Source organism: Aedes albopictus, chromosome 2 (genome assembly GCF_035046485.1).
Source record: "Aedes albopictus strain Foshan chromosome 2, AalbF5, whole genome shotgun sequence".
NCBI classification, from domain to species: Eukaryota; Metazoa; Arthropoda; class Insecta; order Diptera; family Culicidae; genus Aedes; species Aedes albopictus.
The window spans coordinates 449,213,894-449,231,689 of record NC_085137.1 but is presented as its reverse complement, the minus strand read 5'-3'; the positions used below and the strand labels follow the sequence as shown (position 1 = coordinate 449,231,689).

The 17,796-nt window shown below is 40.1% G+C and overlaps 1 protein-coding gene and 1 long non-coding RNA gene across 3 annotated transcripts in view; both read left to right on the top strand.

Annotated features, from left to right (window-relative positions):
* The window catches only part of LOC109410021 (uncharacterized), a 309,882-nt gene that overhangs the window by 253,735 nt on the left and 38,351 nt on the right, over positions 1-17,796 (top strand). The gene's annotated exons all lie outside the window — the stretch shown is intronic.
* LOC134287397 (uncharacterized) lies at positions 11,296-11,731 on the top strand. The gene is made up of 3 exons (XR_009997274.1): positions 11,296-11,391; positions 11,474-11,540; positions 11,599-11,731. It is a non-coding gene; the product is annotated as an uncharacterized LOC134287397 (long non-coding RNA).

Below are 17,796 nucleotides of genomic sequence, written 5' to 3'. Positions count from 1 at the left end.
AAGAGATGTTGGGGATTCCAAAGGAGACTTTGGTAATTTCAGGAGAAGCTTGGGGTATTTTGGAGAAATCGGGGAACTTATTCAGCGACTTAGGGTTTCTTAAGAGATGTCGGGGATCATTCTATGAGATGTTGGGGATTCCAAAGGAGACTTTGGTAATTTCAGGAAATGCTTGGGTTATTTTGGAGAAATCGGGGAACTTATTCAGCGACTTAGGGTTTTTGAGAGATGTCGGCGATCATTGTAAGAGATGTTGGGGATTCCAAATGAGCCTTTGGTAATTTCAGGAAATGCTTGGGTTATTTTGGAGAAATCGGGGAACTTATTCAGCGACTTAGGGTTTTTTAGGAGATGTCGGGGTTCATTCTATGAGATGTTGGGGATTCCAAAGGAGACTTTGATAATTTCAGGAGATACTTGGGGTAACTTATTCAGCGACTTAGGGTTTTTAAGGAGATGTCGGGGCTCATTGTAAGAAATGCTGGAGATTCCAAAGGAGACTTTGATAACTTCAGGAGATACTTGGGGTCTTTTGGAGAAATCGGGGAACTTATTCAGGAACTTAGGGTTTTTAGGAGATGTCGGGGATCATTCTATGAGATGTTGGGGATTCCAAAGGAGACTTTGGTAATTTCAGGAAATGCTTGGGTTATTTTGGAGAAATCGGGGAACTTTTTCAGCGACTTAGGGTTTTTTAGGAGATGTCGGCGATTATTGTAAGAGATATTGGGGATTCCAAAGGAGACTTTGGTAATTTCCGGAGAAGCTTGGGGTATTTTGGAGAAATCGGAGAACTTATTCAGCGACTTAGGGTTTTTTTTAGGAAATGTCGGGGATCATTCTATGAAATGTTGGGGATTCCAAAGGAGCCTTTGGTAATTTCAGGAAATGCTTGGGTTATTTTGAAGAAATCGGGGAACTTATTCAGCGACTTAGGGTTTTTAGGAGATGTCGGCGATCATCGTAAGAGATGTTGGGGATTCCAAAGGAGACTTTGGTAATTTCAGGGAATGCTTGGGTTATTTTGGAGAAATCGGGGAACTTATTCTGCGACTTAGGGTTTTTAGGAGATGTCGGCGTTTATTGTAAGAGATGTTGGGGATTCCAAAGGAGACTTTGGTAATTCTAGGAGAAGCTTGGGGTATTTTGGAGAAATCGGGGAACTTATTCAGTGACTTAGGGTTTTTTAGGAGATGTCGAGGTTATTCTATGAGATGTTGGGGATTCCAAAGGAGACTTTGGTAATTTCAGGAAATGCTTGGGATATTTTGGAGAAATCGGGGAACTTATTCAGCGACTTATGGTTTTTAAGGAGATGTCGGGGATCATTCTATGAGATGTTGGGGATTCCAAAGGAGACTTTGGTAATTTCAGGAAATGCTTGGGTTATTTTGGAGAAATCGGGGAACTTATTCAGCGACTTAGGGTTTTTAGGAGATGTCGGGCCTTATTGTAAAAGATGCTGGGGATTCCAAAGGAGATTTTGATAATTATCTCCTGAAATTATCAAAATCTCCTTTGGAATCCCCAACATCTCTTACAATGATCCCCGACATCTCCTTAAAAACCCTAAGTCGCTGAATAAGTTCCCCGATTTCTCTAAAAGACCCAAAGTATCTCCTCAATTACTAAAGTCTCCTTTGGAATCCCCAGCATCTCATAGAATAAGCCCCGACGTCTCCTAGAAACCCTGAGTCACTGAATAAGTTCCCCGATTTCTCCAAAATACCCCAAGCTTCTCCTGAAATTACCAAAGTCTCCTTTGGAATCCCCAACAACTCTTACAATGAACGCCGACATCTCCTAAAAATTCCTAAGTCGCTGAACAAGTTCCCCGATTTCTCCAAAATAACCCAAGAATTTCCTGAAATTACCAAAGGCTCCTTTGGAATCCCCAACATCTCATAGAATGAACCCCCGACATCTCCTAAAAAACCCTAAGTCGCTGAATAAGTTCCCCAATTTCTCCAAAATAACCCAAGCATTTCCTGAAATTACCAAAGGCTCCTTTGGAATCCCCAACATCTCATAGAATGAACCCCGACATCTTCTAAAAACCCTAAGTCGCTGAATAAGTTCCCCAATTTCTCCAAAATAACCCAAGCATTTCCTGAAATTGCCAAAGTCTCCTTTGGAATCCCCAACATCTCTTACAATGATCCCCGACATCTCCTTAAAAACCCTAAGTCGCTGAATAAGCTCCCCGATTTCTCTAAAAGACCCCAAGTATCTCCTGAATTATTAAAGTCTCCTTTGGAATCCCCAGCATCTCATAGAATAAGCCCCGACGTCTCCTAAAAACCCTAAGTCACTGAATAAGTTCCCCGATTTCTCCAAAACACTCCAAGCATCTCCTGAAATAACCAAAGTCTTTTTGGAATCCCCAACATCTCTTGCAATGATCCCCGACATCTCCTTTTAAACCCTAAGTCGCTGAATAAGTTCCCCGATTTCTCTAAAAGACCCCAAGTATCTCCTGAAATTATCAAAGTCTCCTTTGGAATCCCCAACATCTCTTGCAATGATCGCCGACATCTCCTAAAAACCCTAAGTCGCTGAATAAGTTCCCCGATTTCTCCAAAATACCCCAAGCTTTTCCGAAAATTACCAAAGTCTCCTTTGGAATCCCCAACATCTCTTACAATGATCCCCGACATCTCTTTAAAACCCTAAGTCGCTGAATAAGTTCCCCGATTTCTCTAAAAGACCCCAAGTATCTCCTGAAATTATCAAAGTCTCCTTTGGAATTCCCAACATCTCATAGAATGAACCCCCGACATCTCCTAAAAAACCCTAAGTCGCTGAATAAGTTCCCCGATTTCTCCAAAATAACCCAAGCATTTCCTGAAATTACCAAAGTCTCCTTTGGAATCCCCAACATCTCATAGAATGAACCCCGACATCTCCTAAAAACCCTAAGTCACTGAATAAGTTCCCCGATTTCTCCAAAATACCCCAAGCTTTTCCTGAAATTACCAAAGGCTCCTTTGGACTCCCCAACATCTCATAGAATGATCCCCGACATCTCCTTAAAAACCCTAAGTCGCTGAATAAGTTCCCCGATTTCTCTAAAAGACCCCAAGTATCTCCTGAAATTATGAAAGTCTCCTTTGGAATCCCCAACATCTCATAGAATGAACCCCCGACATCTCCTAAAAAACCCTAAGTCGCTGAATAAGTTCCCCGATTTCTCCAAAATAACCCAAGCATTTACTGAAAATGCCAAAGTCTCCTTTGGAATCCCCATCATCTCTTACAATGATCCCCGACATCTCCATAAAAACCCTAAGTCGCTGAATAAGCTCCCCGATTTCTCTAAAAGACCCCAAGTATCTCCTGAATTACTAAAGTCTCCTTTGGAATCCCCAGCATCTCATAGAATAATCCCCGACGTCTCCTAAAAACTCTAAGTCACTGAATAAGTTCCCCGATTTCTCTAAAAGACCCCAAGTATCTCCTGAAATTATCAAAGTCTCCTTTGGAATCCCCAACATCTTTTGCAATGATCGCTGACATCTCCTAAAAACCCTAAGTCGCTGAATAAGTTCCCCGATTTCTCTAAAAGACCCCAAGTATCTGCTGAAATTATCAAAGTCTCCTTTGGAATCCCCAACATCTCTTACAATGATCCCCGACATCTCCTTAAAACCCTAAGTCGCTGAATAAGTTCCCCGATTTCTCTAAAAGACCCCAAGTATCTCCTGAAATTATCAAAGCCTCCTTTGGAATCCCCAGCATCTCATAGAATAATCCCCGACGTCTCCTAAAAACTCTAAGTCACTGAATAAGTTCCCCGATTTCTCTGAAAGACCCCAAGTATCTTCTGAAATTATCAAAGTCTCCTTTGGAATCCCCAACATCTCTTGCAATGATCGCCGACATCTCCTAAAAACCCTAAGTCGCTGAATAAGTTCCCCGATTTCTCCAAAATAACCCAAGCTTTTCCTGAAATTACCAAAGGCTCCTTTGGAATCCCCAACATCTCTTACAATGATCGCCGACATCTCCTAAAAAACCCTAAGTCGCTGATAAGTTCCCCGATTTCTCCAAAATAACCCAATCATTTCCTGGAATTACCAAAGTCTCCGTTGGAATCCCCAACATCTCATAGAATGAACCCCGACATATCCTTAAAAACCCTAAGTTCCTGAATAAGTTCCCCGATTTTTCCAAAATACCCCAAGCTTCTCCGGAAATTACCAAAGGCTCCTTTGGAATCCCCAACATCTCATAGAATGATCCCCGACATCTCCTTAAAAACCCTAAGTCGCTGAATAAGTTCCCCGATTTCTCTAAAAGACCCCAAGTATCTCCTGAATTACTAAAGTCTCCTTTGGAATCCCCAGCATCTCATAGAATAAGCCCCACGTCTCCATAAAACCCTAAGTCACTGAATATGTTCCCCGATTTCTCTAAAAGACCCCAAGTATCTCCTGAAATTATCAAAGTCTCCTTTGGAATCCCCAACATCTCTTGCAATGATCGCCGACATCTCCTAAAAACCCTAAGTCGCTGAATAAGTTCCCCGATTTCTGAAATTACCAAAGTCTCCTTTGGAATCCCCAACATCTCTTACAATGAACGCCGACATCTCCTAAAAACTCCTAAGTCGCTGAATAAGTTCCCCGATTTCTCCCAAATAACCCAAGCATTTCCTGAAATTACCAAAGTCTCCTTTGGAATCCCCAACATCTCATAGAATAATCCCCGACATCTCTTTAGAAACCCTAAGTCGCTGAATAAGTTCCCCGATTTCTCCAAAATACCCCAAGCTTCTCCTGAAATTACCAATGGCTCCTTTGGAATCCCCAACATCTCATAGAATGAACCCCGACATCTCCTTAAAAACCCTAAGTTCCTGAATAAGTTCCCCGATTTCTCCAAAATACCCCAAGTATCTCCTGAAATTATCAAAGTCTCCTTTGGAATCCCCAACATCTCTTGCAATGATCGCCGACATCTCCTAAAAGCCCTAAGTCGCTGAATAAGTTCACCGATTTCTCCAAAATAACCCAAGCATTTCCTGAAATTACCAAAGGCTCCTTTGGACTCCCCAACATCTCATAGAATGAACCCCGACATCTTCTAAAAAACCCTAAGTCGCTGATTAATTTCCCCGATTTCTCCAAAATACCCCAAGCATTCCCTGAAATTACCAAAGTCTCCTTTGGAATCCCCAACATCTCTTACAATGATCGCCGACATCTCCTAAAAACCCTAAGTCGCTGAGTAAGTTCCCCGATATCTCCAAAATACCCCAAGCATTCCCTGAAATTACCAAAGTCTCCTTTGGAATCCCCAACATCTCTAACAATGATCGCCGACATCTCCTAAAAACCCTAAGTCGCTGAATAAGTTCCCCGATTTCTCCAAAATACCCCAAGCTTCTCCTGAAATTACCAAAGTCTCCTTTGTAATCCCCAACATCTCATAGAATGATCCCCGATATCTCCTTATAAACCCTAAGTCGCTGAATAAGTTCCCCGATTTCTCCAAAATACCCCAAGCTTCTCCGGAAATTACCAAAGGCTCCTTTGGAATCCCCAACATCTCTTACAATGAACGCCGACATCTCCTAAAAACTCCTAAGTCGCTGAATAAGTACCCCGATTTCTCCAAAATATCCCAAGCATTTCCTGAAATTACCAAAGTCTCCTTTGGAATCCCCAACATCTCATAGAATGATCCCTGACATATCCTAAAAATCCCCTAAGTCGCTGAATAAGTTCCCCGATTTCTCCAAAATACCCCAAGCTTCTCCGGAAATTACCAAAGGCTCCTTTGGAATCCCCAACATCTCTTACAATGATCGCCGACATCTCCCAAAAAACCCTAAGTCGCTGAATAAGTTCCCCGATTTCTCCAAAATACCCCAAGCTTCTCCTGAAATTACCAAAGTCTCCTTTGGAATCCCCAACATCTCATAGAATGATCCCCGACATCTCTTTAGAAACCCTAAGTCGCTGAATAAGTTCCCCAATTTCTCCAAAATACCCCAAGCTTCTCCTGAAATTACCAAAGTCTCCTTTGTAATCCCCAACATCTCATAGAATGATCCCCGATATCTCCTTATAAACCCTAAGTCGCTGAATAAGTTCCCCGATTTCTCCAAAATACCCCAAGCTTTTCCTGAAATTACCAAAGGCTCCTTTGGAATCCCCAACATCTCTTACAATGATCGCCGACATCTCCTAAAAAACCCTAAGTCGCTGAATAAGTTCCCCGATTTCTCCAAAATACCCCAAGCTTCTCCGGAAATTACCAAAGGCTCCTTTGGAATCCCCAACATCTCTTACAATGAACGCCGACATCTCCTAAAAACTCCTAAGTCGCTGAATAAGTTCCCCGATTTCTCCAAAATAACCCAAGCATTTCCTGAAATTACCAAAGTCTCCTTTGGAATCCCCAACATCTCATAGAATGATCCCTGACATATCCTAAAAATACCCTAAGTCGCTGAATAAGTTCCCCGATTTCTCCAAAATACCCCAAGCTTCTCCGGAAATTACCAAAGGCTCCTTTGGAATCCCCAACATCTCTTACAATGATCGCCGACATCTCCCAAAAAACCCTAAGTCGCTGAATAAGTTCCCCGATTTCTCCAAAATACCCCAAGCTTCTCCTGAAATTACCAAAGTCTCCTTTGGAATCCCCAACATCTCATAGAATGATCCCCGACATCTCTTTAGAAACCCTAAGTCGCTGAATAAGTTCCCCAATTTCTCCAAAATACCCCAAGCTTCTCCTGAAATTACCAAAGTCTCCTTTGGAATCCCCAACATCTCATAGAATGAACCCCGACATCTCCTAAAAAACCCTAAGTCGCTGAATAAGTTCCCCGATTTCTCCAAAATAACCCAAGCATTTCCTGAAATTACCAAAGGCTCATTTGGAATCCCCAACATCTCTTACAATGATCGCCGACATCTCTCAAAAACCCTAAGTCGCTGAATAAGTTCCCCGATTTCTCCAAAATAACCCAAGCATTTCCTGAAATTACCAAAGTCTCCTTTGGAATCCCCAACATCTCATAGAATGATCCCCGACATCTCTTAAGAAACCCTAAGTCGCTGAATAAGTTCCCCGATTTCTCCAAAATACCCCAAGCTTCTCCTGAAATTACCAAAGTCTCCTTTGGAATCCCCAACATCTCTTACAATGAACGCTGACATCTCCCAAAAACTCCTAAGTCGCTGAATAAGTTCCCCGATTTCTCTGAAAGACCCCAAGTATCCCCTGAATTACTAAAGTCTCCTTTGGAATCCCCAGCATCTCATAGAATAAGCCCCGACGTCTCCTAAAAACCCTAAGTCACTGAATAAGTTCCCCGATTTCTCCAAAATAACCCAAGCATTTCCTGAAATTACCAAAGGCTCCTTTGGAATCCCCAACATCTCATAGAATGAATCCCGGCATCTCCTAAAAACCCTAAGTCGCTGAATAAGTTCCCCGATTTCTCTGAAAGACCCCAAGTATCTCCTGAATTACTAAAGTCTCCTTTGGAATCCCCAACATCTCATAGAATGATCCCCGACATCTCTTTAGAAACCCTAAGTCGCTGAATAAGTTCCCCGATTTCTCCAAAATACCCCAAGCTTCTCCTGAAATTACCAAAGTCTCCTTTGGAATCCCCAACATCTCTTACAATGATCGCCGACATCTCCTAAAAACCCTAAGTCGCTGAATAAGTTCCCCGATTTCTCCAAAATAACCCAAGCATTTCCTGAAATTACCAAAGTCTCCTTTGGAATCCCCAACATCTCATGAAATGATCCCCGACATCGCCTTAAAATCCCCTAAGTCGCTGAATAAGTTCCCCGATTTCTCCAAAATAACCCAAGCATTTTCTGAAATTACCAAAGTCTCCTTTGGAATCCCCAACATCTCATAGAATGATCCCCGACATCTCTTTAGAAACCCTAAGTCGCTGAATAAGTTCCCCGATTTCTCCAAAAGACCCCAAGTATCTCCTGAAATTACCAAAGTCTCCTTTGGAATCCCCAACATCTCTTACAATGATCGCCGACATCTCCTAAAAACCCTAAGTCGCTGAATAAGTTCCCCACTTTCTTCAAAATACCCACAGTATCTCCTGAAGTTACTTAAGTTTCCTTTTGAATCCCCGACATCTCCTTGAAACGCCTGCGTCGCTGAATAAGTCCCTTGCTTTCTCTAAACAACCCCCAGTATCTTCTAAAATTACCAAAGATTTTTTTCTAATTTAACATTCCTTGAAATGAGCCCCGACGTCTCCTAAAAACCCGTACAGTCACCGAATAAGTTTTGCATTTCCTCCAAACTATCCTCAGTACCTTCTGAAATTACCAGTTTGTTTTAGAAATCCGCAACAACCTGAGGAATGTACCATGACGTATTCCAAAATGTCTAAAACTTTTTCAAAGATCTAAGTATCTCTTAAATTTTACCCCGACATCTTTAAAAATCCCTAAAATTCTGTAAATGTGCCCCTCATTTCCTAAAAACTTCAAAGATACCATTAGAGTACCCAACATCCCTTGGAATAAATCCCGTTATCTCTGAACCATGATTTATGTATCGCCAACAATCCCTAAAATTATTCCCCAGCATTATCGTAAAATCCCAAATATCCATCAAAATACGTTATTTGACATTGAAAATTAACAAAACATTTAAGCAAAGCATCATACATTTAAACTTTTTAAAAATTGTTGAAAAGTACGTTAGCGCACGCCACCCCATCTTATCAGCACCGCAGTTTGACTGCGAGTGCAAGGAATAAACAATCAGCGAAGGATTTAAACACCCCGCCGTAGCTCGTTTCTCATCTGCTCTCCTCGCTCAGCAGCCAACATTAATATCGCTGCGGCTACAATTAATCTTGTACGCACGTCCTTTGACAAATAACCACCGCGTCGTCGTCTCCTTATGAGCGGAGGATCGATGCGATTTTCTAAACCACGCGCGTATTGATCGCATCTACAATAACAAAGACGTTGAGCAGCTCACATGCTACTTCAACTTTCCACACGGACAACCAACTCGCTCAGATTGATGTAATGTTGGTCATACATGACCATACACAGCACCAATCTGAGCGAGTTGGTCGGTCGTGTGCCAACCGTCCGAGTGCTGTGCGAGTTGGCCCTCGATTCTCTTGCCTGCTTTTGGGGAGAGTGCAAGCAAGCACCAAACGGGAAGTGCTGCCAAAGCACGGTTCAATGCAATCGGGGCGATGTTTTCCGCAATTCGATGAGTTTTTTACATAACTTTGAATTGATTATTGTGACCAAACTACAAATCATACAATGTTGGTCTCAAAGAAGGTTTTCTAGATAATTAAATAAACAATCTTTTGTAGAAGAACATTTTTCCAAAAAACGTCATTTCCATTTAAATAACATCAAAAATAGCACAAAATGTAATTGTTTTTTTGGCTTCTGCCACAAACATTTTAAAATTTATGAATGAAAATGACTTTTTATCAAGTTTACGTCTAAGAAGCATAAAATCTCAAAGGTTCAAGCTTTTGATTCGTAAAAAAAATTTTGTATTTCGATAAAAGATCGCTGAGTTATAAGTTTTTGAATTTGAGCCTTTTTAAAAACATCGAATTTTGAATAACTCACTTAGCAGTGACTTCCGACCCCATGTTCCTTGGACACTTTTTCATGGCTCGAGGTCCTCTATCTACCCTTAAAATATGTACAATCAGGAAGCAAACACCCTGTATACTACACCATAGAGTACATTCGCACTCTTCCACCTGAGCACTACTTCATTTTTACCGACAGTCTAAGTTCTCTGGAGGTTGTTCGGTCAATGAAACGGATGAAGCACTCAGCGTACTTCCTGAATGGCATACGCCAAGTATTGAGTGCGTTGACCAAACGCTCATACACCATCACCATAGCTTGGGTCCCTTCACATTGCTCGATTTCGGGCAATGAGAAGGCGGACTCGCTGGCTAAGGTGGGCGCTAGCGAAGGCGATATTTACGAGCGTCAAATCGCCTTCGACGAATTGTTTGCATTGGCCCGTCAGGAGACCTTGATCAGCTGGCAACACAAATGGAGAGATGGAGAGATGGGTAGATGGTTGCACTCCATCATTCCACAGGTGTCGAAGAAGCCATGGTTCAAAGGGTTGGATTTCAGCCGCGATTTAATTCGTGTAATGTGTCGGTTGATGTCCAACCACTATTTGTTGAACGCACATACCTTCCGTGTTGGGCTCTCAGAAAGCAATCTCTGTGTCTGTGGCGTGGCTTACCAGGATATCGAACATGTCGTGTGGGGATGCAATGAGTATCGTGAGGTCAGATCTGAGCTGCATGAAATTCTCCGGGTCCGAGGAAAACAACAGAAACCCGTTAGAGAAGTGTTGGCAGGACTTGATTTTGAATACATGAACCTGATTTACCAGTTTTTGAAACGTGTTGATGTCAGAGTTTGATATTCATTCCCTGTTTACGTTGTCCGCCGTTTGGTTTTGCTGTTCGCCCTGTCTGTCGTCTCCCCCCCCCGTCCCCTACCGTTTGTCTTCTTCTTGTCGTTGTCTACCGATAAAGCCCTTCTTTTTTGTTCCATTTCAGATAAGGACATTTTGTCCCGTCAATGTTTTTAGTATAAGTTAGCAAATAATTTAGTTTAAGACCCCTAAATCCCTCCTTCCCAATTTTTTTTATATATCCCTAACCTCGAAACAGCCGCGAGTACTTCGGCTCCCCAAACTAACATAGCATTAAGGCAGTAAATATTGTAAAATGTAAAATATACTGTAAAAAAAACAACAAATGATTTCGGCTCAGTTATGCCCATGAGGCGCCCGAGCCTTCCAAATAAACGAATAAGTAAAAAAAATCAATACACAAAATGATATAAACTTGATATAATTTTCTAGTCGGGAAGTGTGTTGTTCCCTGTACAGACTGCGATAGGGTTTATATTGGCATGACCACCAACCAGCTCAAAAGGCGATTAAGTGGTCATAGATCCAATATAAACAAACTAACACAAACCAACATTGATGCAGAACAAGCAAAAACTGCATTGATCAAACACATCGTACATTCCGATCCACAGCCTTACCAATGTTAGAAATGTATCATATCCAGAACACACCACACACAAAAAATTTCCGTACAGATGTACATAGCTTGCACACTACTTACGCAGGGATTCTACACACAGTGAAAAGCACACTTACTGGCCGAAAACAATCCAGCCGTAATACACAGCATTTAGCAGTCGACACTACCAATCATACCGAATAGCCGATCAAACGATAGCCGCCATGATTCAAAAGCTACAGTTAATGTTAGATAAATGTATGTCGCTCGCTGTTATCTGTAGTGTGCAGTGCAATTTGTCCCAAAAAGTACAAGAAAAATTTATGTGTTTTATGTTAAATGTGAGTCGATGATAATTGTTACCATGTAGATAGTCAGTTAGATAATTTTAGCATTTTAATAACATTTCTTTGCACAAATTAGGGCATTACAAGAAGCTCCAACTCTCAAACTGCATTCAAAAACCGCATAACGAGAGACGGTTGACTGCGTATGTTTAATGTATATTTGTAATGTGTATATGTTCTAATGTTGCATATCATTTTTAGTTATCCCTTGAAAAAGGTCCAATACACGGGACCGAAACGTCGGGCTATGCCAAACTAGCCGTTTCAATGCTCTTAGACTGAGAAAGCCACAACAGTTCAACATTTCCTCCCAGTCGTATACCTCCTCCAAATACGTAATAAAAGGATGTCGCCTTGTACCGCTATCTATTCTACCAGGTAACAGACACAAACATTCGTCTTCTGGTAACGTTCTTTTTACCGTAACCCTCAGTCACTTCTCATCGAACCAACCATTTCTGGGTTGTGTTTGAGCAGTACCTATAGGTGTGTTGGCCTTCAGAAAACAATACATTGACTCGGATCGCTATCTAATTGAAGTACTATAATATTTGAGAATTCAGGCCAAACATTTCAATAGGTCCTATCTGCATTTGAGAGGCTCTCTTTGTTTACTTTCTCTTTCAATTATTGCAATGTAATGGTACACTTTTCAACTATTTTTGCAGTACAAATCATAAGACAATTGTTTTGACCATCGTTCAATGCAAGGAGGCAATCAATATACAAGTAAACAGCTGAGATATTAACGAAAGAGAGAGAATCCAAAGAGAGCCTCTCTTCTGCAGATTGGACCTTTAGACATGTTTGGCCTGAATTACTTGAGCGGGTTTGTCAACCGTTTATCAATTATGATTAAATTAATAATTTAGCGACCGCTGTGTTTCAATCCGTGCCTTAAATCATTTCGAGCGTTCTGAAAATCGAATCAGATACTACTTCTTAAGCATGTCGGAACATATAGTGCTATGCATTATTTAAATTTTAAAATTGAAATTTTGATTACTTGCAGGCTCATTAGTTAGACATATGCCACACTAGATTTCCGTCATACCTACAAGAATCCATTACATAAGAAATATGTGTATTCCTTAGTAACCCTTTCCTCTCTTCAGCCGCCCATAAGAGATCCCCACCTAATCCGCAAAATTTGGCACATCTTCTCCAACTCATTAGCCGACAGTGAGTGACGCTTTTGACTGGCCGTTGTCGTCGTCGTTGCTCTCGTCTGTGTCTATGCTGACGATGAAGCCTGAGGCCTACCCCTTTGAGCAAAATAAAAACTCGGAAAAGTCTCGGAGTGCGCAGCACTAGCTGTCGCACCAAAAGAAGGCCAGTCTAGAAGTAAATCACCCATCTGCGTAGCGTCTTCGTCGTCGTCGGTGGCGGCTTTGTCTGATGTGAGTTTGAGAGTTGTTTATTTTTAGTGGATTATTTTCGGACCACTTGGACGAAAGTCGTCGTCACGTCAAGCGTGCGCGCGTCAAAGCATTGGAGCGTTGCAAAACAACACCAAATCCCGACTCTTGCAGGTTGCTGCGTGAGGATTTCGATCTAAACTCTGATTCTTTTTTCGTTGCACAAGTTTCCAATCCACGGACAAAATGGCAACACAATGGGACACCGCCAGATTTATGCTATGTTTTCTCTTTTTAATAGCTGAATCTCTATTACTGTCCATTTTTCTTTTTCCTCATTTTGCTATCTTTTTTTTGTTTACTTCTCTTTAAGGTTTCCTAGATTTTAAAATGTCTTCTTCTTATTGTATTTTACAAATTGTTTTTTTTTTATACTTCTGGCTTTCTTTAACTCCTGCTGTACGAAACTTTGAAATCATTCAAATTCGTAATTTTAGGCGTTTAATGCTATCTAAAGTTATTTTTTTAATCATTCTTCGTAAGCAAGAGTGGGAACCTCTGTCACACATGGCGTGGCGTGCGTGTTTGCAGACTTCTTTTCATTAAGTATTGCCCGCCCCGCATACACACACGGTTCACGACATGAATGGGATAGGTCATGGGTAGATGACGCGGACCTAATCGGCCTCTCGCCACCGTACGTTGTCGTCACAATTCGCGCTTCGTGCGCTGAATGAGTTGGCCGGTCATGCGACGAGACGAGACGAACAGATGCTCCGTTTGTAGCAAACGCTACTGACTGACTGTGTTCTGGTTTATGTGGTGTAGTTTTTCACTTCGAAAAAGTCAACAACCATAGGAGGAGGATGTGAACTACAATGTGGTGGAGACGCATGGTGATTCTTTGATTGACTGTTAACACGGGAGAAACACTAAAAATGAGGGAAAGTCGAGCGGAAGTGTGCAGTTTGTTACTACAAGCGATCGGTTGTAAGGTGAAATTGGATCGGGAATTATTGATTAAACATTTTATTGCTTTCAGACGAAGGGTAAATTTCTTAAGAAATGCACGACACGCAAGCACACGTGGGGTAGGAGAACCCTTTTTCATGCTATGCCTCCGGACAACGCAGTTTCCGTGATTTTTTAAAAAAGTTGTGGGATGATTACGTATAACATATGAAAACGTTCGCGAATCAAAATTTATGTGCTTAATGTTCCTGAATGCCAGATCCAGATGGATAATCTAGAGTTTCTAGGGCTAAAATCTCGGATTTGATCTCCCACCTTAGATTCATTTGTGTGAATTGAGGCTTGGAGTTTTTAATTTTTACTCGTAGGGTTTTTGATTCCGTTTAGATAAGCATCGTCGACCAATAACGATTTAGTAAATTTATGCACTTTGCCCAATGCCTCATGGCCAATTTGGTATCAATTACTTATTTATGAAAACCTGGGATGATTTTCGGCTTGGCAGTCGCAATTGCAATCAAACGATCAGATATTCTCCTTCATCCGACGTTTCGATGTTTATTACATCTTCTTCAGGGAATTAGAAGTGTTAATCGCTTTCGTTCTGAAAAGCTTTGTGAAAACATAATCCGTCTAAAACAATATTAAAAAAACGTTGGGATCCACTTCTAGAACACTAATAATATTCGCAGAATTCGGTTCGCGCTTCTAACAACACTACCAACGGCCAATTTGTTGTAGCAAACAAACAAATTGGCCGTTGGTAGTGTTGTTAGAAGCGCGAACCGAATTCTGCGAATATTATTAGTGTTCTAGAAGTGGATCCCAACGTTTTTTTTTAATATTGTTTTAGACGGATTATGCTTTCACAAAGCTTTTCAGAACGAAAGCGATTAACACTTCTAATTCCCTGAAGAAGATGTAATAAACATCGAAACGTCAGATGAAGGAGAATATCTGATCGTTTGATTGCAATTGCGACTGCCAAGCCGAAAATCGTCCCAGGTTTCCAGATTCCTCAGTCGATAGCTACCTCCAAATTACTTATTTATGTTTAAAATAATAAGATTAAATATTTGTCCCTCGAATTCTGTTTCTGTCTAGTCTACGTCTATTTTGGGCACAACCTGAATTCCATTCCCAGCACACCTGCTACGTCACACTATAGTACACTATAGTACATATATGGTACAAGGGATGCACAGTGGGCGAAAACCGACCCAAAAAGGCAACTAATTATTGCGGATGTTTGCCATCTTTGAAGCCCAACATTTCTGAATGGAAAAAGGTCAGGGAATTGAATGGTGATAGTTTCATTCACCTGAATTGCGTGTAAGTGTCCATTTTGCCCCATTTTCCTCTAAAAAACACGGTTTTTCTGAAATACAAAATAGTTTCAACTGATTGCGGCTAACCATCCAATATTTTTTCCTAATGTAGAATTTACTGGTGCATACTATGGGGCTTACCTTGGTCTGTGTCATTGACTGGAAGTGCCCATTTTGCCCCATTTTCCCCGAACAATACTGTTTTTCGGGATTGTTTATGCTGATGCGGCTTACAAACCTATTTTTTCCAGATGTAGAATTGACGAGTGCATACTTGGAGACACATTTTGGTCTGGGTCATTGACTGGAAGTGCCCATTTCGCCCCATTTTCCCCTACTTCATCGTAAACCTCTTCAAACATCTTCCTGGTCAGCTCCGAAGTTAAGGTAAAATTGGTTGATTGGCCGAAATTCGTTTAAACTATTTTTTTAATAAAAAAAACAATATTTTAGGGCAGGGGTTCCCAAACTTTTTCAGCTTGCGACCCACTTTAGTTTGTAAAAGAAATTGGCGACCCACCAGCACATAACTTAAGCTATTTTTGAACATTTAGCCTGGCCTAAGCGTTCAGTATCGAGTGGTCTAAAGAATTTGAGATAAGTTGACATGTTTCTAATGCGAATTTAATCAGCCTGGCTCTATGCTACAAAACAGAGCTTTACAGATTATAGGTATTCTATATAACATTTTTACGAGAAAGAAAACATTTAGTTTATACAAACTTTTAGGGACATAGTGGCAATTGCGCGCTTTTGATGAACTTTTAAAATTAAAAAATGTATTTTGCTAGTTGTTTCTCGTTTTTAAATGGTAGAACTGGAAAACCCAGAAAGTCTCCTTAAAATTGTAATCTTATCATACGATTATTTTATTTCTATTTATTTGTGATCACTTATTTTTCTGTTCTGATATCTGTAAAAGTTTCAATTATCAAAATTTTACTGAAGTTAAGCTTTACCGAAGTTCGGTAAAAATAAACAAATCATTTGGTGGGATTATCAAACGTTCGGTGGTCTCTTGTCGAAATTGGTAACTTTTCGTTATTTTTAAGTATGTATTTATTTTTTCTCAAAATCAAACTGAAAAGCAACAAGGAATTTGAATGTCCAACTCAAAAATCTGCCACAAAAGCAATTTTTCAGAACAAAAAATCTGAAACTTTTTTAAACCTTATCGTAAACTCATTGTTTCAGAATCGAAATCAGAACACAGACAGTAGTTTCAATATGAATATCAGATATCCGGACGTACTCATAATAGAAAATAGAAACATTGATTTGAATGAAGGAGAAAACTGATTTCTTGAAATATCTCTGCCAATTCCCTCAGAGAGTCCTTGCAAAATTCATTTTTTTTTACGGTAAGACATAAGTTAAATAAGGCATTTATTCCAATATCGCTCAAGCTATCGCGACCCACCAAAATTCAGCCCGCGACCCACCAGTGGGTCGCGACCCATAGTTTGAGAAACGCTGTTTTAGGGAAAAATATTGCAAAATGGGCACTTCCAGTCAATGTTACCAAGATTTGCCCCATAGTATGCACCCGTCAATTCTACATCAGGAAAAAAATGGTTGGTTAGCTGCAATCCGTTGAAACTATTTTTTAATCCACAAAAACAATATTTTAGGGTAAAATAGGGCAAAATGGGCACTTCCAGTCTATGGAACATAAAAAAATATAGTATGCGCCTTTAAATTATACATCAGGAAAAAAATGATTGGTTAGCCCAGTGCTTCCCAAACTGTGCGCCGTGAACATTTTGCTGGTGCGCCGCAGGGTTTTGAGCCAAAATAATATGATTCAATATCGAAACGTATTTTTGTTTGAACTGTTGCTGCACGGCATTTTTGCAAAAAATATACCAACCTTCGAATATTCTTGGGATTCTGGTATCCCTTAAAACATTTTGATTTTTATCAAATTTTTAAATTCTCGGAGTTTTGAGAAATTCCTGGTTAAGATTCAAAAATAGATGATTGGATTTCCTATACTCAAGTTCAGTTTTCGATTCTACCAAAAGCTTGTAACTGAAAGTAAATGTTTCAAAAATCCTATTACAGTTCTTTCCAGAATAATTTCCGTCAGTAGCTCGGTCTTTATGTTGTATTCTGCTTTTTGGGACGACATTTTTTACTAACGTCACTATCACAGAATACTTCTGCAAAATTTCGGTTATGTGCAAATAGATCACATCTAAAAAATGATGTTATTGGAGCTATGTACTTTAATGGAAAATTATGAAAAAGGTAAGTAACTTTTAATCGACATTTAGACATTTTTTATAAAGTGTTTGCACCAAAAGTACTTCTGTTTCATTTGTCGAATGAAATAGTCATCCAAAAATGTATGCGAAAGATAGATCTTCAAGCTTTTCTCAAGACATAATGATCAAACGCATGCAAATAAATGATCCATCATCAGCCTAGTCCTGAACATTATATTTTTGTACTTAAGTTTTCTGAAATTTACCACACTACATTTTTAACAGACCGTTTTTGAAAATTTTGTAATTCCAGCAAAAATCTAAGGTTTTTATAAAATTCCGTGAAATCATTTAAATGTACCCGGAATCATTAAAGTATTGCAACAGTTTTACTATTTTTTGATGAAATATAAGGCATCAGCAGCTCGCTTTATCTGGATTTTTTTTGACATATTGGTTTACCTTGTTCAATAAATGTCATATTTGAAATCTAACAAATATTTATGAAATTTTAAAGCATTTTTTTATTGGAAA